Source organism: Chlorocebus sabaeus, unplaced genomic scaffold (assembly GCF_047675955.1).
Source record: "Chlorocebus sabaeus isolate Y175 unplaced genomic scaffold, mChlSab1.0.hap1 unalloc_scaffold_388, whole genome shotgun sequence".
Classification (NCBI taxonomy): Eukaryota; Metazoa; Chordata; class Mammalia; order Primates; family Cercopithecidae; genus Chlorocebus; species Chlorocebus sabaeus.
Window position 1 is genome coordinate 181,275 of NW_027327690.1, and position 21,900 is coordinate 203,174.

Genomic DNA, 21,900 nt, shown 5'->3' on the forward strand with positions numbered 1-21,900 from the left:
CCCATAGTCTCTGAACCTCTGTTTTCTTGTGTAAACTGGCAAAGAGACCGTGTGAACTGTGTTCCCTGGGGCCAAGAGATTCCAAGAAGGAAAACCTGGGATTCCTGGCTCTGGGATGAGGGCTGGGGGCCAGAAGGGGAGGGGCATGTGAGGATGGCTGGGGTCAGCCCAGATAAGGCTTTCAATACTGGGTAGCAGCGTCTACACAGGCGGAAATCCCTGCATCTCACTTCCCGCAGGGCTGACCAGTGGCCAGAGGTAGGACTGGCCAGGCTCGGCCCAACCAAGTCTGGGAGCAGAGGACACTGAGGGATCCCCGTCGCCACCCTCACTGGCCTGTGGCTCTCCTGACACCACAAGAGAGCTCCAGGAGCTGACCTTGGGTCCTAATGGGGGACACCTTCCTGGCTGCAGGCTGGCAGGGTGGTGTGGTGGTCAGTGTACTGGGCTCTTCGTTTCCGCCCCTACCTGCTGTGTGACGGTGGGCCAGACACCTAACCTCTCTGTGCCTCTATTTCTTCAATGGAGCCCCCACATTTGGGCACAGTGGCCTGAAGGTTAAAGGCAAGAGCAGCACGAGACCTGCAGTAAAAGCTCTGAGCAGGGAGAACAGGGAGCTGCCCAGGGAGTTCCACCACCATCTCCCCTCTGGCCGCCGAGGAAACCGAGGTTCATGGTGACCTGGCCCAGGTCTGTTGGACTCAGGGTCCTTCTCATCCCCAAGATCAGAGGGCTGCCACCAGGGAAGGAGCTGGCCCCTAGACCCAGCCCAGGAAGCACACAGGGAAGGATGCCCTGGGGACTTCGGTATGTTATTGCAAAAAAAAAATTTATTGCTATATGAACCCTGCTTTCATTCCTCCATTTCCCAGAAAATGAGCCACGGGAGACACCAGGAGAGGCAGGAGACCATCCTCCTTGCACAATACCCACTCCCTTGGATGCTGTCCTCAGCGAGGGTGGCTGGGGTCAACCAAGGGGCCCACCCGCAGGGTGGCAGAGGAGGTAGGTTGACCCTGTGGACGTTGAGCTCGGTGGCAAAGGTCCTGGCCCTCTGGTAGAAGAAGAGCGACTTCTCGCTGTCCAGGAGGAAGTTGTGGGAGATGGTGGCCAGCCGCGTGTAGATCTTCAGCTGTGCCTTCTTGTTGCCCAGGTCCACGGCGGCTGCCAGTGCCAGCTGGTAGTACCTGGCTGCATCAAACGGGTTCTGAAGGAGACAGGCCATGCTCAGCAAAAGGGGGACTCGGAGCCCATCTTCCCAGAGGCCATTCCTGTCTCCAGGTCATTCCACATGTCCAGCCAATGCTGGCTCACCCCATGAACCCCGAAGCCTGTGACACTGCTGTGGTCTCAGCTGCAGGAGGTGGGGACGACCCTGATACCCCTGGAAGACTTCCTGACTGTCCCTACGCCCCACTCACCCCAAGCCTCCTGCCCCAGTGCCACCCTCTCTGCAGGCAGTGACTGCTTTCCCCATGGGCTGAGGTCAGGGCAGATCCTGCCTGCTCTGAGAGTTCCATGCAGGACCCGTGGCTCCAAGCCACAGCAGGGGCACAGTGTTGAGTGACCCAGGCTCCCCTCTGGCCCCTGTCCATGCTGACCATTTCCAGGCCCTCCACGGGCCAGGCCAGGTAGAAAACCATCTCTAAGGTGTCCTCTTTGGCAATGTTCCCTGAAATATTGACAGAATGTGACTCCCCAGATATCCACTCCCATTGTCAATGCATCTTTGGCTCAAACTCACCATCGCTGGGATGGGATGCCATCTCCCAGACCTCCTCCTTGACCCTCCCATCCCCCACCCGGCTTCTCCCCAGGCTCCTCCTCCACATGGGGGTCACCTAAGGGACCTCTCTGAGACCCATGCCTGGCCTGTCCCTCTTTACCATCTCAAGATGGCTCCCAATGACAAAGTCCAAGATGCAGCAGTCCATTCCCTCACTGTCCCACCCCACACACGGAGCAGGGGCGTGAGAAGGCCCCAAGTCACCGCCACTGCTCATCCAATGCACCCGGCCCAGCCGAACACTGGACTCTGTGCTGGGTGCGTGGCTGAGCCTAATGTCCTTGCTCCCAGTCTGAGGGCCTCGGGATTGAACACTGACCACACAGGGTGGCCCGGGCTGTGGCAGAGGGAAGCCCAGGAGGTCCCAGACTCAGCCAGGGGTGAAAGGCAAAGGCTTCCTGAAGGGGTGGGGACTTCCCAACTAAACAGGAAGGAGCCAGCCAAAGCATATGTCTCTACATGTGCCTGTGCGTACGTGTCCCTGTGTGTGTGCGCGCACCTGTGTGTGCCTGTGCGCATTTTCATCTGCCTGTAGTGTGTACAGCAGCTACTGAGTGGCAGGCTGAGCCAGGACACACCTAATCCACCCTATTCCAGGGCTCACTCTCATGTGTAGACTAAAGGGGACACCATTTTAGAGGCAGTTGGCAAAGATGCCCATTTACCCCTGCTTCTCTGCCAACCTTCCAGGTCCCATCCAGCCCGGCTTTTTCTCCCACTCCTCTGGGCCCTGGGTCCAGAGCCTCCTATACAAGGAGGAGGGTGTAGCCTTGGAAAGACAGCCGCCCTTGGGGAATTCCAAGGGGGCCTCCCTGTGGGAAGCTGGCCTGCGCTGACAGCATAGTCACGATGAGGCCCAGAGGGCTGTGCATGGGAAGGAGGTGAAGGAGGCCACTGTCCCCCGACCCCAACCATGGACTTTGGCCTCTCAGGTACTACTTGGCGCTTTCCTTTCTCCTGGACAGGCGGAGTGGGCGGCAGGCTTGACCAAGAGAGAGAAAGGCCTCTTCTGGGAGGCCCGTCCCCCTGGGTCCCAGGCAAGCCCCTGAGCAGTGAGCAGCGTCCCCCTAGGCCTGACACCTGGCACCTCCATGTCTGGCTGGGACTTGGGAGGCCACAGGGACCACATCTGACCACCAGGTGTCACCAGCACTGGGCTGAGGCATATCGGGCCGCTGTAGGCCTGCAGTGGGGGATACAGGGCAGGGTCTTAGGGCTGCCCCGCTCCTCAAGTTGTTCTAAGGCCTCCAAGATCTCGGCCCCTGGACTGGAGTGCCCGGGCCCCTCAGCCCATAACGAGTACTGACGCGGTGCCGGTGTGATGCTAAGGAAGGGCGGTGCCTGCTGGGCAGAGGGGTAGAGACACCCCAGGTCTGAGTCTGCCAGTCCCAGCTCTCCAGCCCTGCAAGGCTGGGGCAGACAGAGCACAGCACGTCCCCTCCAGACACACCCGACCCAGCAAGGCCTCAGCCTGGCTGGCTGGGGCCCCGCCCCACTGCACCTGCCCTGAGCTGGGGTTTCCCTGTTTGTGAACCCAATGGTAAGATACTGGTCCCACCCCACCCTTCCTGGGTGATGTGAAGATTCAAGGTGTCTCGGGACTCCAGGAAGGAGTTGCTCCGTGCAGGCTGGCACCCTGCGCAGGCTTCCTAGAGGAGGTGCCAGGATTTGGGTTGGATCTTGCAACGTGGATTCAATGTGAGGATGATGCTGTCCTCCGAAATGTCCTTCTCCCGACCCTATTTTCTTTGTTAAATGCACCTTGACACTTGACTGTCAAGACTCAGCTTTGATGTCACCTCCTCCAGGAGGGCCTCCCTGACTACAATCCTCCTTCTTAACCCAGAGGCCACCATTGCCCACTCATGTGTCAGCCTCCCTGGCTGAGACTGAGTTCCTGAGGGTGGGGCCTGGCCATCTTGGGAGCTGAATTGTATCTGCTAACCTTGCTGGCTCCTCCAGCCGGGCATAGAGCTCCAGGGCGGCCACTGGGCCATTTCTAAGGAAGGCTGGAACCCAGGCCTCGGGTCTGGGTGGAGATCCCACTCCAAGGGGACTGGGAACACCCCGAGCCCTGCCCCTCCCTCCCACCTTCAGGTCATAGAAGATGATGTCACGGAGCATCAGGTACACCTTCACGTAGTAGAGGGTCTCCTCGTCGAACCCCAGTGGCAAGTTGCAGAGCTACAGGGTCTTGAGGTAGAAGTGCTCCGCCAGCTTGTCATGGCCCAGCCGGTGGCAGGCCACGCGCTCATTCAGCCGGTCCCCTGGGGTGCAGGCCAAAGGGGCAGGTGTGAGGACGTGGCTCCCTGGGGCAGGCAGGGCACAGGCCCCTCAGGAGCAGGTATACAGACCCCAGGCAGCACTCGTGGCTTGCCTCCAGGCACCTGTGGTCACCTGGGCAGCTCTGGCCATTCCCTTCTGGGTTCCCAGACTCACTTTCCCGTCTGGAAAGCAGAATTAATAAGGCCTGCCCCTGTCTACTGTGAGGCTTTGGCAAAGTCGGACCTGGATGGCCCAGCTCTGTGTCTACACATAGCCACCTGCCTTTGCTCACTGGTTTTAACCAGGGGAGCCCATGCAGTTCAGGTGCTCCTGGGTACCCCAGCTCCAGGCAACCCACAGATGTGACATCTGACTCCTCCTGGGTGTGTCACGATCAGATCCCCCTACCTTGGGAAGTCAGCTGCACACCTACTGTGTACTGGTCCACAGGACACAAGGCACTGGCACATGTGGCCTGCCTAGGGTTCCCTGTCTCTGGAGGGGGACAGACGACCCTGGCACAGCACCAGGGGATGCCCGGCCTTAAGGGGCAGACTGCTGGAAGGGGAACTGGGATTTTATCAGCCAGAGAGCCGTGTGGTTGATGACGGTGGGAAAGGCACAAGACAAAGGGAATGTGCCACTCAGCCTGGCACATACAGGGACCAACGAGATGCCTGGCATGTCTGGAAGGCAGAGGGCACACTGGGCGGCCCTTGTGGTCAGCAGCGGGAACAGGCAGAGGAAGCAGAAATCAGGCAGGCAGGGAGCTCTGCACTGCGTGAGAGACCTCGGGCTGTGCCCCACAGCCGGACGGGGAAGCCAGTTGGGCAGATCTGCCTGCCTGGACAGGAGACCAGGAAAATGCAGCAGCTGTTTCAGCTCCTGGCCTGCAGACCCAGAGGCTGGGCTCTGGCAAAGTGTGGGTCCTGGCAGGGTGGGGGCTCAGGGGACGTACCCAGAGTGATGCTGAGTGCTAGGACCATGTGGGCAACCTCCAAGCTCTCCTGTGGCTTCTCCATTGTGACCAGGAGTGCCACCAGCTTGCTGCACAGCTGTAGCTGCGGCTCCACCCTGCGGTTGTCCGTAGTCACTGCCAGGGGCAGGGCCTGGTCCTACCACACAGGCAGGTGGGGTCAGGTTTCCCACAGCACCCACCTTGCGCAGCGTCCTCGTCAGAGCTCAAACATGTGCTTGGAGCTTCCCACACCCCAGCTACTCCTGCACCTCGACACAGCTCTGTGCTGTGGGATAACACATAGTTCAGACACCCAAGTTGGGGGCTGAAGAGTCACCTGAGGCCCATCCAGCTACTCCCGACAGCCTCAAACCAGCCTCTCCCACCTGAGCACTGGGGGTCTGACTGGGGGGAGCCAACCTCCTCTCTGCTCTAGAAACACCACACTGATCTGTGCCCAGGGCTGAGCCACACTGTGAGCTCAGAGGAAAGGAGAAGTCGTCCCACTTCGGGGTACATGCAGACCTGGGCCTCCCACTGATATGCTGTGTGTCCTTTGACATGTCCCTGTGCCTCTCTGAGCCTCAGTTTCCTCATCTGGAAGATGGGGACAGGACTTCCCACTCATGGTTGCTTGAGGTCATCAGGTACAAGGGTAGAGCAATTGTCACGTCCAGGCTCCGAGCGTTTTTCCCGGGCAGCGGCATGGTCATATGCCTCAGACCACCAGGTGCCCCACTGAGGCCCACCCACATCAGCCCACAGGCCAGCTCACTCGGTAGAAGGGCATGCCTTCCTCCTGCTCCCAGGGCCCATTGAAGAAGATGTCTCCAACTGCCTCCAACAGCTCCAGCCCCAGGTTGGGGTCGCCTGTGTGCACGTCCACATTCTGTGCCACCTGAAAGGAGACAGAAGTTCGCTCCAGACCCACACCTAGCAACGTGGCTACGCGCACCTTTGCCAGCCTCTTTTCTCCCACACACTACAGGTACACCTGAGCATTTTTCAGACCCTGTGCATGGAGGCTGCCCCCACCACTGGCATGAGGACAATGAACTGATGCACCTGAGTGCCAGGAGGTGACTGAGCAGCTGCAGCCCAGGAGCCCGACACCTGTGAATCCTACCACCAGGGGTAGCCCTAGCCCACTCCCCCTGCACTCAAACCAGTCTCCGTGGCCCCTAGATTGCTGGGAGCCCAGCCCCTGTCTCCTTTCTGCGTTGTCACATCCCTGCCACATCAGCAGTGTTTCAGTGTTTGTGGGTGGGCCTGGTCCCCTCTTGGCCATGAGCTCTTGATCCCTCTCCTCAGCTCAAGGAGGTATACAGCAGGTGCTCAATAATGAAAGCTTCACCAGGCTCCTGGGCTTCACAATTTGTACCAGATCACACAGTGTTTCGGAAAGCCTCTGAAAACAGCCACTATGATAGATTCATTTTGTAAGGAGATGTGCCACGTGTCGCTTGGAGCAAGTTCTGTGTGTTAACTGAGTGGTCACATTATTTGAGGATGTGCTGTATACCAGCAAGTGCTGTGCACTGTGAGGGGCCGCGCCTCTGCCCTCAGGGAGAAGATGCTGGCCACCGGAGGAGGATGTGAGGGAACCAGTTGGAGGGAGGGAAAAGGCACACAACAGGTGCTCAGCAGTGGCTTAGGAATGAGTGGATGGATGGATGAATGGATGAGGAGATGAAGACACATGGATGGATGGAAGGGTGTGTGGATAGATGAATGCTTGGATGGATGGATGGATGAATGGATGGATGGGTGGGTGGGTGGAATGATGTGTGTATGTATGGGTGGGTAGATAATGTATGGATGGGTGGAGGGTAGATGATGTATGTACATGTGGATGGATAGATGGTGGACAGACGAATGTATGGATAAACAAATGGACAGATAGATGAATGGAGGGATGCATTAATAGGTAGATTGGTGGGTGGGTGGATGGACGAACGGTGAATGGATGGATGGGTGAGAGGACGGATGAATGGAAAGATCAATTGGTAGGTGGATGGATGATGGATGGATGAACAGGTGAATGGATGGATGATGGAAGGATGAACGGACGAACAGATGGACGGATGGTGGCTGAATCAATGGATGATAAAGGGATGGATGGATGAACAGGTGAATGGATGGATGGATGGAAGGATGAGCAAGCGAGTGGATGCATGATGGATGGATGGATGATGGATGGATAGAAGAATGAACAGGTAAATAGGTGATGGAAGGATGAACGGATGGGTGGATGGACAGGTGAATGGATGGATAGACGGGTGAATAGATGGATGATAAAAGGATGGATGAATGATGGATGGATGAAAGGACAGACGGATGGATGATGGATGGATGGAAGGATGAACAGGTAAATAGATGATGGAAGGGTGAATGGATGGGTGGATGGACAGAGAGTGAACAGCACAGGAGTCCTCCTGCATCCCTTGCCACTCACCTGGATGTACAGGTCCACCAGCTCGCTCTGCCGCAGGAGGTAATAGATCTTCCCTGCTTGCAGCCAGGCATGTGCCTCCTCTTTCCTCTGGAGGTCAATGAAAATCCCCAGACTTCGTTTGGTGTAGTCCAGAGAGGATTTGTAGGCCCTGGAATCACTGGAATCAGACACAGGTGTCAGAACAAGGGCTCTCATCCTCCTGGAACCAGTCTGCCTCCTCCCGTGGGTCTGGTGACAGATGAATCTGGCATGTGGGGACTGGGAACGGCCCTCTTGTGTGTGCAGTGTTCTGCCCTTCCCAGGCTGCTGGGATGGCCAGAGTGAACACACACGGCATGGAAAAGATGAAGGACATCCTTCTGAGGGAATCAAGCATCATGCTGCCCTGTGGCAGGAGGAGTGTGCTAGTCCATCTCCCCTGCCTCCCAGTCATGGCCTGTGTCTTCTCCAGACGCACCAGGAGCCGTTAGTGTTCAGAGGCTATCTAGGTCGATGGTTCTCAAGGTGTGCAGGCATCACAGTCACCCGGAGGCCTGTCCTTATAGCTTGCTGGCCCTGCCCCCAGAGCTTCTGGCTCCACAGGCCTGGGGCAGGCCCTAGAACTCCCACTTGCCACAAACTCCTAGGTGACATGGATGCTGCTCTACTGGTCCAGGGACTACACTTTGAGAAGCATGGCTCTAGCACACTGTCCCATTTTCCTTCTGTGAACTTGAGGCCAAGACTACAGTCAGTCTCCCAGGTCCCTATGGAATCTGGCTCCTTCTCTGCTCTCTCAGTAAGTCCAACACTCAAGGGGCTGGGACTGCAGCAATGTCACTGGGCCCTATGGGTGGGGTGGCCAGGGCCATGGTTACCCCACCAGGTCAGGATGCTTGGGGGAAGCTGACTAGGCCAAATATGGGATGTGAGACCTTGAAACCCTGCCCCAGGGAAGCAGGTGACACAACTGGCTCTGTCTTCTGTGGGAGAGAAGCCACAGGTGGCTGCTGTGGTCACATTTAAGGGGACAGACGAAGCCCAGGAGTGAAGATTCGGGGCAGGCACAGGTAAGATGACAAAAGCCACCATAGTAGGAAGAACAGCCCAGGGTGCACCTACTGCCTCTGCTGGGGTTGAGGTGACCTTTGCCCCAACAAGGGAGGCTCAAGCTGGGACTCATGGGCCAGCAGCAGCCCTGGGATGACCCCAGGCCGGCCAGCTCAAAGCATCTGATGCCAAAGCACCAAATGATCAAAAGGAGAGGGGCTGCTGGGCCCTGGGCCAGCTTCCCTGTGCCCTTCTCCCTGCCCGCCCCCACCTCCACCACTGCAAAGCCAGCCCTTACCGCTCCGTGCCCAGGGACAGGTAGAGCTGACTGATGGTCTCCAGGAGCTGCCCCTCCAGCACCTTGTCGGCCACCTTGCGGGCCAGGGAGAGCTGGAGATCGTGGTAGATGACATACTGGGCCTCGCTGGGCATGACGGCGCTGTAGAAGTAGCACAGCCACTGGACGGCCCGCAGCTGGTCTGGGCAGAAGACAAAATGGAAGACGTTAGTCTCCCAGCATCGAAGCGAGGCTGGCTGGGCTCAGAGGCCCCTGCTTGCCTCCTTCACACCTCTGTGAGCCTGGGCCCCATAGGCGGGGCGCCTGAGCGCAGACAGGCCATGCACCTGTGCCAGGGCAGACGCCAAGCACACTGTGACATGGGCACATCTTGGTGCAGATGCTCATGGTACAGGCCGGCCTTCTTTACAACTCCCAGGGCCGAGGTTGTGGATGGACACAGAGTGAACAGCAGGGGCTTGGCACCTGCACCAGGCCATCTATTTCTGCTTCACAAAGACCCTCTGGCCAGGATCAGGGCTGCCTTCAGCCTGAGCTGATGAGGCCAGGGGCACAAGTGGCCCCTGTCACAGATGGAACCCTGAGAGAGCAAAGCCAAGCATCACGTCTGCCACACATGGCATCATGTTGGGGGAATGGGATTCAAAGCTGGCCCCTGGCGTTCCCACACATGCTTCTCTCATGCAACCAGGCTCCCTAGCCACAGGCTCACTGGCCTCTCCCAAAGCCTGATTTTCTAGTGTCAGAAACATTCCGGAGATTAACATAGGAAACCAGGTACGCCGAATGGACATCTGTCACACACGCCACCCAACAACAGCCGAATACACAGTCCTCTCGAGCACCCATGGGACATTCCCCATGACAGACCATGTGCCAGGCCACAAAACGAGCCTCAGTGAATGGAGAAGGACTGAGACCAAAGCAGAGGTGTTCTTCAGCTGTACTGGCACAAAACTGGAAATCGACAGTGAAGGAAATGTGGGAAATTCAAAAAATATGTGAAAACTACACACTCCTAAACAACCAGTGAGTCAAAGAGACCAGCAGGGAAACCAAAAACTAATTTGAGAAGAATGCAAACAAACGCACAGCCCCGGCCAGTGCGGTGGCTCACGCCTCTCATCCCAGCACTGTGGGAGGCCGAGGCAGGAGCATCGCTTGAGTCCCGGAGTTTGAGATCAGCCTGGGAAACATGGTGAAATCCCGTCTCTATATTTAAAAAAAATACAAAAATTAGCCGGGTGGAGTGGTGCACATCTGTAATTCCAGCTACTCGGGAGGCTGAGGCATAAGAATGGCTCTAACCTGAGTAGAAGTTGCAGTGGGCCAAGATTGCACCACTGCACCCCAGCCTGGGCAATAGAGCAAAACTCTGTCTTTAAAAATAAAAATAGCACAACGTATCAAAAATTCCAAGATGCAGCTAAGGCAGTGCTGAAAGGGAAATTTATAACTGTAAATGTCTACATTCAAAGAAAGAAGAAAAATCTCAAATCAAAAACCTAACCTTCCACCTTGAGAAACTAGAAAAAGAACTAAACCCAAAGTGAATAAAAGGAAGAAAATAATAAACGTGAGAGTGGAAATGGAAAGTAAAAATACAGAGAATGGAAAAACAAAAGAGATAACAGAACCGAAGGTGGGTTTTTTGAAAATAACACAATTGACAAATTGTTCACTAGACTGACCGAGGAAAGAAAGACGGGACACAAATGACTAAAATCAGAGACTGAGCACCATGGCTGACGCCTGTCATCCCAGCACTTTGTGAGGCTGAGGTGGAAGGATCGTGAGGCCAGCATTCAAGACCAGCCCGGGGGAACATGATGAGACCCCATCTCTAATAAAAATGAAGAAATAAAAAATTACAAACCCAAGTTTCTAAAATCAGAAATGAAAAGGAAACATTATTGCCGACCTGACAGAAATAAAAGGATTCCACGAAAACACTACGAACAATTGTACACCAACAAACCAGACCATCTAGACACAACAGCCAAATTCTTAGAAGGACACAAACTACCGAAAGTGACTCAAAAATGACCCCAAGGAAGCATGTGGGGTATCAGCCCCGCCCTTGGTCTCCTCGATCGTTCAGCGCAGGGTGGGGAGACAGGGAAGCATGATCCCCGTTCCCTGGCCTGCATTTCCAAGTCTGAATCCCCCAGCACCCCGGGGAGGGCCTCGTAGGAGGAGGTACCACAGGCTATTGTGCCAAGAGCCACTGGAGGCTGCAGTGGGAGCTGGGGCACTGGGTTCCTGGAAGGTCTCCTTCCAGTAAGAGAATGTCCCTGGGGAAGAAGCCTGGGTCTGAACCCCCCAACCCTCCTTGGGCAGATGTGTGGGACCGGGGCCCCTTCACACGGTCCTTTCCAAAATCTTATCCCTCCTAGGGCCAGGAGTGGGTGCCAGGCCTGTGCTGGAAATGGGCAGGTTTGGTCACAGCCCCTGGGGCTCTGGTCCAGGTCACAGGAGGCACCTCTGAGTGGTCTCACTATGCCATGACAAAGCGCTGCAAGACAGAGGGGACCCACAACAGTATCCCTTGTCTCAGCCATTTCCCTGGACTCAACTTCCTCATCTATTCTCTGTGGCCTAGATTTCGGACAGCCCTGCACACCTACTGTCCGTTCACTGCTCCGTCTGCAGTGACTGTTCGATAGCACTCCATGGCTCCCCAGTGCTCTTGGGGAAAAGGCCAAGCCACAGCCTGAGGCCCCAGGCCCTGCTTAGCGCTCCAGAAGAGCTTCTCACCATCCAGCACCCAACCCACCCCCTCCCAACTCTGCACCTCCCTGCATAAGCCCTGTTCACTCATCCCCGCTCCCACCCCACTCATCCCCGCTCACACTCCCACTCATCCCCGCTCCCACTCCCACTCAACCCCGCTACCACTCCCGCTCACTCACCCCCACTCACACCCCACTCATCCCCGCTACCCCTCCCACTCACTCACCCCCACTCACACCCCCGCTCACTCACCCCATCACACCCCACTCATCCCCCCTCACTCTCCCGCTCACTCACCCCATCACACCCCACTCATCCCCGCTACCACTCCCGCTCACTCACCCCTATTCACTCATCCCCGCTCACACCCCACTCATCCCCGCTCACACCCCACTCAACCCCGCTACCACTCCCGCTCACTCACCCCATCACACCCCACTCATCCCCGCTCCCACTCCCGCTCACTCACCCCCACTCACACCCCACTCACACTCCCGCTCACTCACCCCATCACACCCCACTCATCCCCGCTCACTCTCCCGCTCACTCACCCCATCACACCCCACTCATCCCCGCTACCACTCCCGCTCACTCACCCCTATTCACTCATCCCCGCTCACACCCCACTCATCCCTGCTCACACCCCACTCAACCCCGCTACCACTCCCGCTCACTCACCCCATCACACCCCACTCATCCCCGCTACCACTCCCGCTCACTCACCCCCGCTCACACCCCACTCATCCCCGCTACCACTCCCGCTCACTCACCCCCAGTCACACCCCACTCACCCCGCTCACACTCCCGCTCACTCACCCCCACTCACACCCCACTCACCCCGCTCACTCTCCCGCTCACTCACCCCATCACACCCCACTCATTCCCGCTCACTCACCCCCACTCTCTCACCCCTAGGCCTTCACACAGGCTACACCACCAGCCTCTCCTCCACCAACTATTACTTGACTAAATGCTCTCAACCCTCTGGTTCTAGACTAAAGAGGCTTCCCTAACCCAGGGCCAAGTGCTGCCCCGCCATCACACCACTCACCCTTTTGTGGCTTCTGTGGCCTGAAGCTCACATTCCCACGCTCAGTCTCTGCCACCCGAGGACCCCACAAGCCCCATTTGTGGGTGGGGCCTGGCACACTGCACAACGAGCTGCTTTTGCATGAACTGCTCTGCGGCTTTGGGCAATCACCCGCCCCCGTGTCCTCTGTGAAGTGGGATGACAGGTGCGCAGGCTGCCAACATACCAAGCAGATAACACGGGCACAAGAACTGGTGTTCAGGGCCTGGCTCATGGTGGGGCCCGAAGTCCCAGCGCAGCCGAGCCTGCCTTGATCCCAGGGTTATGTCTAGGAATTCCCAGCATGCAGGACTTTCAGTGCCCAAGGCAGGATGGTCCCTGGGCAAACCAGGAAGAGCTGGCTGCCTCAGTAGGCCACAGAGGGCCTGGCCCTGCATGGGAACCGCCTGTCTCCAGGGCGCTTGCCAACATCTGCTGCTGGACATGGCTCAGCACTTTCGATGGTAGAAAAACCACCACTTGTTTCTGAATCATAAACCCCAGGTGAGCCCTGACCCGAGTGGCCCCAGAAGGCTCACAGGAGGAACTAGGGCACTCACTCTCCACATGGCCTATTTCTACGGTGACCAGAAGGGCCCACTCATAGTAGCCCTTGCCCTGCTGGGCTGGGCCCTGGCGGGTGCAGAGGTGGCCCAGCTGCAGGAGTACGTGGGTGAAGTCTCGGCCACACTCCCTGCAGGGCAGCCTCGAGAACAGCCGCATGGTCCCCAGGAGGTAGTGCTGGGCCAGCCTGCTGGCACTTGCATGCAGGCACAGGGTCCCGAAATTGGCCAGCACCACTGCCTGGTTCCTCCAATGGCCCAGGTCCCAAGCCGCTCATAAGGCGCAGTAGTAGCCCTCAGCTGCCTGCCTCGTCCGGCCTGTCCTCTTCACAGCCACGGCCAGCATGTTGGCCATTACACCCTCTGGTCCTCTCTGGCCACCACTGCATCCTGGACAGACTGCAGGATGTTCAGGGTCACCAGGCTCTGTCCATGAAGCACGTGAAGCCAGGCCAGGGCCACCAGGCAGTCCACGATGGCACGGACTCTGGTCATGAAGAGGCCAGCTTTCTTGGCCGCCCCTCGGGCATGTGCCAGGCACTCAGTCAGCTCCTCCTCGTCGCTAAAGCTGCAGAACATGCCGCTCAGCCATGGCAGTGCCACGTCGTACAGGCCACAGAAGCTGGCCTTGTACCCGGGGGCGTTCAGGAACAGCAGCAGTGAGCTCAGGGCCTCTGGGTCCTCCCAGTCGTCCTCAGCTTCCAAGAAGAAGGAGGGGTCCTCGGGGTCCTGCAAGCTCACGTTGCTGGATGCCGCACAGAGACCCCAGGACGCTGGCTCCAGGGGGCAGCCTGGGCAGGTCTTGCATTGTTCCAGAACATTCTTCACCTTCGACAGGGTCTCCTGTGGATCCAGGCCCAGACAAGATGGAGGTATTTCTGCAAGTCACAAAAACACCTAGACATATTAGAGTCCGGCAGTGAGTCCTTGGTCCACTGGGGGCAGGGTCCCCCCATCCCTGCCCTCTGTGTCCCCGGCGCAGCTTGCCATGAGCCCTTAAGAATTATGTGCAACGCAAACTCGGGGCCTGGAGCACGTACGAACTCCGGCACTACGGGGACAGAGAGAACACGCAGGCCCGTGGCCCGACTCTCCTACAAAATCACCCTCCTGTCCTGTTTTGTCGCCCACCTGACAGCAAGGTTTTAGGAGACTGTGTCAGAACAGTGACCCCTCAGAGATGCCTTTCCCTTTAGAAAGAATCAAAGCCTTCTAACTGGACCCATGAATATGCAGCACCACAACTACAAATGTAACTTCTGTCAGCATATTGGGCCCCCCGGTGGGGTACAGGAATCCATGAAATCCTCAACAGCCAATCAGAGCTATGGATCAGCTCAAAAGCTGCTATGCAAAATTGGTAAAGCCACCGACGGCACAGGACAGGGGTGTTGTACCCATGTGCCCAGCTCCGTGCAGGGAAACGGACCATCCCTGCAGGAAGGATGGGAAAGCTTCCAGGCCCCTGTGGCCACCTTCACCGTGGATGGTCTGAAAACCTGAAGCCCACGGTTCCTAAAGGGTTAACAAAGGCCAGAGTGCTCCAGCAGCCCACTGGTGTCTGCTGGCTTTGGTGGATTCCTAGCCAAAGCCCCCTCCCAGAGGTGAGCAAACAAGCGCATTTCCTGTTGGAAAACCTGGGATGAAAGGAGGCATTACTGGGAAGGGAAAAACCTAGATTTAAACCGACCCTCTGTTTCAAGCTCACATGCAAAAAATATGTTCAATACAAACTGCCTCCTTATTCATCTGTAAAGCCTTAGAATTAAAAAAATAAATAAATATGATTTAGAGGCAAATGTCTGACTTGACTACACTAGATTAGCTAAGAAATCGCCCCCACCCAGCAGAGGCACACAGCCCCTCCCAGCCACTACCCTGGCCTCCGGGGCAGCTGGAGAGCCACGTGCCTTTGCTCCAGTGACTTTGGCAGAGGGTGGAACCACCCCCTCCCTGAGGCAAACCTACAACAGCCTTCCCTTCCCCCCTGGCTCCCCTCAGGAAGGAGAAGACCCTTCAGGGACCTCAGTTGAGGCCCCTGCAACCTAAGGCTCTGAATTCTGCTACCCGCTGAGGGCAGTGTGGCCTCCCATCTCTGAGGCAGAGCACAGGGTGAACTGCAGCTTCTCCAGGTCATGAAAAAGGAACCCACAGCTACATGTGGGTCCCAGCAGTGGAAAGGATGCCCCATCTCGGTTGGGGACCAGGCGGGGGTCAGCATGTTCATTGGAAGAAATGTGGGACCTCACGGCCTCCAGTGTCAGAGTAGACGGGAGGTTCAGGCCCACCTCAGGCGATGTCCCTCAAGTCCCCGGCCCACACCACAGAGGGGTGACAGCCGCATCCAATGCCCACCGTACTCACCTCTGTCCCCTCCCCTGCCATTACTCCAAAGCCCAGCTCATAACCAGAGAAGCCTGAGCCACGGGCAAAACCTACCTTGTTCCTGCGGCTGCTCGGTCTCAGCTTCCTCTACTGAGTCTGGCAAGGGAGAACAGAGAAGCAATGAACACCCCCAGCCAGCACCTCTGGTCCCATGTCAGGTTGAGCTGGTGTCGGTGTTGCAGGATGAGAGCATTGCAGGGTGCAAGGGTTGAAAGTCATATCGTCCTCTTCCCTCCTGGATCATGGGAACAACATCACTGTGTGGTGTACACTTTCTGCGATATTGGGAGTAACATCGTCTTCTGTGCCTTGGAATATTAAGGACAATATCACGGGGGGACGTGTACATCTTCTGCAATATTGGGAATAATATTATCCTCTCTCTCCCTGCATACTAAGAAAGATATCACAGAGTACGTGTTCACCTCCTGCGATATGGGGATTAATACCATCTTCTCCCCTTCCAGATATCAGGAAGAGTATCACACGGGGGTGTACGGTGTCTGAGATACTAGGAGTAATATCAACCTCTCAGCCTTGGAATATTAAGAAGAATATCACAGGGTGGATGTACACCCCCTGCCATATTGGGAGTAACATCAGCCTCTCCTCTCCATGGATATTAGGAACAATATCCCAGGCTGGGTGTACGCCTCCTGCTCTATGGGGAATCATATCTTCCTCTCCCAGGATATTAATAACAATATCACAGGGTGGGTGAACACAGCCTGCGATACTGGAATTATTATCATCCTCTCCCCCTCCAGATACTAGGAACCATATCACAGAAGAGCTGTACCCTCCCTGGGATATTGAGAGTAATATCATACGCTTCTTCCATGAATATCAGGAGCAATATCACCGGGTGGCTGTTCATTCATTGCTATGTTGGGAGTCATGTCATATTCTACCCCTCTCAATATTAGGATCAGTGTCACAGGGTGAGTGTATACCTACTGTGGTATTAAAACTAAAATCATGCTCTCTGTCCCTAGATATTAGGAACAACATCACAGGTAGGTGTGAACCCCCTGCAGTATTAGAAGCAATAATATGATTAATTAGCAAACATCAATCATCGATTTTAATAATTATCAGGCTAGTCTCGAACTCTTGACCTCAGGTGATCTGCCCGCCTCAGCCTCCCAAAGTGCTGGAATTACAGGCGTGAGCCACGGCGCCCAGCCAACACTACTTGACATCCCTTTTTGGACCTCAAATTTAGCATGCGGAAAACACACTTTTGATTCCCCCTACTATAACCCACTCCTCCCATAGTCTTCCCGATCCCAATAACAGCATCTCTAGTCTTCCAGTTACTCAGGCCAAAATCCTTGACATCATCCTTAATACTTCTTTTTCTCTCTCTTGTCATCCAACCCATTTAAACTCTCCTTTCAAAATATGTGCCAGACCTAACCACTTCTCACCTTCCTCATCATTTCCAACCAGGTCCAGCCCTCATCATAGCGCTCTGGGTTACGGCAAAAGCCTCCCAATCGCCAGGCACAGTGGCTCACGCCTGTAATCCCAGCACTTTGGTAGGCCAAGGCAGGTGAATCATCAGAGGTCAGGAGTTCAAGACCAGCCTGGCCAACATGGTGAAACCCCTCTACTAAAAATATAAAAAATTAGCCGAGCATGGTGGTGGGCGCCTGTAATCCCAGCTATCCGGGAGACTGAAGCAGGAGAATCACTTGAACTCAGAAGGCAGAGGTTAGAGTGAGCCGAGATTGTGCCATTGCACTCCAGCCTGGGTGACAAGAGCGAAACTCCATCTTAGAAGGTTAAAAAAAAAAAAAAAAAAAAAAAAAAAAGCTTCCCAACCCACGTCTCTCCTTCCACCTTTCACCCTGCCCTGCATTCTACCTTCCTCTCTCAAACATTTCAGAAAAAAAAAAAATTATATCCACAGAGAGGGAAAGTACAAATGGGGTGAAATGTTTGGGGAATCTGAGGGAAGAGTATATGGGAATTGTCTGTACTATTTTTGCAACTTTTCCATAAGTCTGAATTATTTCGAATTCAAGAGTTAAACAAAGAAAAAAAAAAAAACATTATCTCCCTTTGTGAATCCATCCTGTCTTTCCCCTGGCAACTTAAGGACACTCTCAACTAACACATCTATTTTTTCATGAACACTAAAAGAACCCTTGCCGAGTTTTGACTTTCTGTGCTTGGCAGTAGAAGTGTGTGTGTGTATGTGTGTGGTGTGTATGTATATATAGAGAGGGAGAAATATATATATGAGTGTATATATATAAATATATACTATATTTACAATGGTAATGTATATATATATATAAATATATGTGTATGTGTAGATATATATAATACGTACCCCATAGCCTGTCCTTAACCAGTTCTAAACTTAGTCCGAAAAACACACATCTAAGCACAGAATTTCAAAATAATACGATGAATATTTTGATAGAGGGATGTGTTGCTATGGAACACGCTGCTAAGACACAAAACCTCCTAGATGGGACAATGAATGAACGAAGTTTGCACCTATAGGCACCCCCTCTGATATCCCCTCAAACGTTTATAGTTATATGCATTTGCTTCCGCCAGGACCCCTATTTCATAAGGGTTAGTTCTAGAGTCTAGCAAGTTCCTACTACAGCTGGCACACATATGCCATTCAAAAAACAGTGGTGGAGTGAATGACGAGTTAAGAACCGTTTGTCAGCCAGTGCTCAGTAATACAACATGCACTGGTATGCAAATGATATTTTTGTTGAAAGCAACAGCAGGATCACAAATTATCCTTCCAGAGAAAGCAAACCTCAAAAGCTTCTTTACCCTACTAAAGCACATTATAAGAAGCTCCCCTTATATAAAAGAAAACCTCCTCATTCGTTATCAATGGCATGTAAACCTAATAAGCCTCCGTCTCTGATGACATCTCTTCCATCCCCAGGGCTAGATAAAGGAGGTTCTGGAAACCCTGGGAGTTGTGAAGGTGGCTCCCAGCTCTGACAGTCTTGAACCCTGCATGCGTGGAGGTCACACAGCAGAAGAACAACAGAGGGAAGCATCATCAGACTTCGAATATGTTTGAACCAGAGATAGCAAATAGGCTGCAGCCAACTGAAAACACCAGAGATTCATGGTGGCCACCTGAGGGGTTGTGCTCTTAAAAAACAAAAATAAAAAATAAAAATTAAAAAATTAAGAAAGGAAGGGGTCAAGAATCCATCAGGTCTGACTGAGACGTGTATCAGTGACTAACACCCCGTATGGCAAAAGTACTCCGGTGCGCTTTGGGTACTCACAGCTTCAGCAGTATTCAAAGGCGTGTGCTCCCCTAAGACTAAGCCACGGGAATACCCCCAGCAACACTGCCAGGAGAAACATCTCCCATGGATTTGGCTAGAAATACAGTTGTCTTTAACAAATTCACACTGAATAAATCCTGACTTATTAGAGCCTGTGAGAATGGCATTCTCAATGATAACAGGTATCACTACAATCTCCAAACATCTGCGATCCTGCAGGGAGGAGCTGTGACAGTGCAGGCCACAGGCCACATGTCCAGAATGTTTCCCAGATTGCCTGTTACAGAATAAAAGAAATGAATCCCCCCCAAGAATGTCTTCACTCACATTTAGCCAGTTGTTCCTTTGTGTGCATCTCTGTGCTAAAATGGCCATTCTTCCCCACAGCCTGAAGTCATATGCTAAAATAAGAGACTCACATGAAGTCAGAACCATGCAGATGCAAGGAAACCACCACAAAGGAAATGGGCTGGAGAGTGTGGCCAGGAGGATGGTACTTCCCAGGAAGCAATTACTTCATCTCTGCCCATGAAGCAGGCAGCTGTTATTGTCCCCCAGGCCCACGCCAGCCACTCAAAGTAGGTTCTAACCAAACTACCTCCAACAATCAATATAAATACACCACACAATTGGCTTCTGAAAGGACACCTTGCAACCAACAAGAAACTGTTAGCACAACTTTGACAAACTGTACAACTAAAAACCTTGGAAAGGGATAAACACTGCCACATTTTGACTCAAATACTGCTACGTGGTAGCACCGCAATAATTCACTGAAACAAAAGAATGAATGAGGAATACGTTTATATAGGAATCAGAGGAAGCATGACTAATCATTTAAAGAAATAGGTCAAGAAACTGCTAGGTTCAAATGCTACCGTGAGACACTGTCAGGGCCTTAGGCAAATTCACTTCTCTTGGTCCTGTTTCTAGGTTCATCAAAAACCAGCTTTGGATTAGGGAATCTATTGCTTCCCCAAGTCTTCCTTCTGTGATTCCAGCCCAGATTTTAGGACTGCTCTCCCACTTGGTATATGAAAGCACTTTCGATGTAGAATAGCACTAGTACATTTCTGTGTTGAATGCGGTTTGGGACCTACTCTATGAGGCAGAATATCATCATGTAACTTTAAACGTGACGACAAGGCGCACTCTAGATAAGGATAACACATAAGATGTGGCCATACACCTGTGCATGCCTGACAGGGAGATGGGGAAGTCTCATTTAATGAAGCCAGGGTGCCTGTTGCACCTGAACATCCTCAGTCCACGTCAAGTTCACAACGTCCTTCTGACATCAAACCACAGGTATCACATACTTTTCCATACTTTCCACCCAAGATTAAAATATGCAGAGCACCGTGATAAAGACACCTCCATTCCCAGCATGTTGGCTTTCATTCCATAGAATTACATACTTTCGGTGCAAAATGGTGACCAGGTTCCAGCGGCAAGCAAGACTGGACTCAGTGGGGACAGCAGGCCCTGCAGGAGCCACCACTCCTGTCGCCACAGTCTGATGCAGCTGCAGAGAAGCTGTGGCTGAGGCCATTCACTTTGTGAGAGAACTGCACAGGAGGGAAAAGGTAGGGAAGAGGGCAATGTCATGCTTCTGAGCCCAAGCCAAGGAATCGCATCCCCTGTGACTTGCACTTATATGCCCAGATGACCTGAAGTAACTGAAGAATCATAAAAGAAGTGCAAATGCCCTGTCCCAACTTAACTGATGACATTCTACCACAAAAGAAGTGAAAATGACCGGTCCTTGCCTTAAGCGATTATATTATCTTGTGAAATTCCTTTTCCTGGCTCAAAAAGCTCCCACACTGAGCACCTTGTGACCCCCACTCCTGCCCACCAGAGAACAACCCCCCTTTGACTGTAATTTTCCTTTACCTACCCAAATCCTATAAAACGCCCCCACCCTTATCTCCCTTCGCTGACTCTCTTTTTCAGACTCAGCCCGCCTGCACCCAGGTGATTAAAAAGCTTTATTGCTCAAACAAAGCCTGTTTGGTGGTCTCTTCACAGGGACGCGCATGACAGGCAGGTGCAGAGCCAGGGAAGGACCAGTGATGAGAACAGAAAGGAATGCGCCTCCCTGTACACACACTCGGATTTTATGACAATGTGCGCAGGGGGCTGAACTGGATGCCTGAGAACATTCCTCCAAGTTCTTTTGCTGATTTTCTAAATATTGGTGTAAAATCTGAACTCAGACAAAATTTTTTTAAATCGCTTCAATCAACATCTTTGTCTAGTGCTCAGCATCATATCTACATGATCATCTAGAAAACCAACTTCTGTTCTAAGGCTCACATCTTCCTATTAAGTCCCAGGGATTTTACAAGGGAATGCACCTCTCATTCGCATCAAGAACACACACAACTACTGTTAAAGAAATGATTAAATTGCTTACATAATTTTTTAAACACCCAGATTTGAAATACAACAGAGACAACTTTTTGATAGCCCTGCTTTCCAACTGCGAACTGCGAGTGGAGAAAATAACCTACCATGATTTCTAACCAGTCAACAACCTGTCTTCCCTGGCTGCAGTAGGAGCAATCTTTCTGAGCTCAGGATGAAAAAGAACCCAGCTGGTTAGGGGACAGACAATCTTCAGTTCTCAGTGGACTTCCCGGGTCCCAAATCCCCATGTGACACGTGGAAGTAAACAGCTATCATTGACCAAGCATCTGAATGCTTATCTCACCTCGCCATCTGATTCTCCTGCCATGCAAATTTAAAATTAATAAGCCTGCTATTAGAGAACAGAGTTGGTGCTACATCTGTCTTCCTAAAATTATGGATAATTACCAGCCCACAATGGCTTCTAATCAGATTTGAGTAGTCCCTTAGACAGGAAGCTAAAGTGCCTCAGCCCTAAACTGAGAAGAAAACAGAAACTGGAATGCTCTAGGTTTGATTTTTTCCCCCTTGTTCTAAAGTTGCTGTTCACGAATCTCCTTCTACTGTCTTGTTTATAAAATGTATGAGAAACAGGGAAATTCAAAGACATGATAGAAATGGCCACGTTTTCTAGGTACAAACTTTGTGAACATTATTTTTAGGTGT

At 53.3% G+C, this 21,900-nt stretch overlaps 1 pseudogene; it reads right to left on the reverse strand.

Moving 5' to 3' along the window:
* Positions 1 to 808: 808 nt before the first annotated feature.
* On the reverse strand, positions 809 to 18,293 carry LOC140711240 (SH3 domain and tetratricopeptide repeat-containing protein 1-like; annotated as a pseudogene).
* Between the last annotated feature and the right edge of the window lie 3,607 nt (positions 18,294 to 21,900).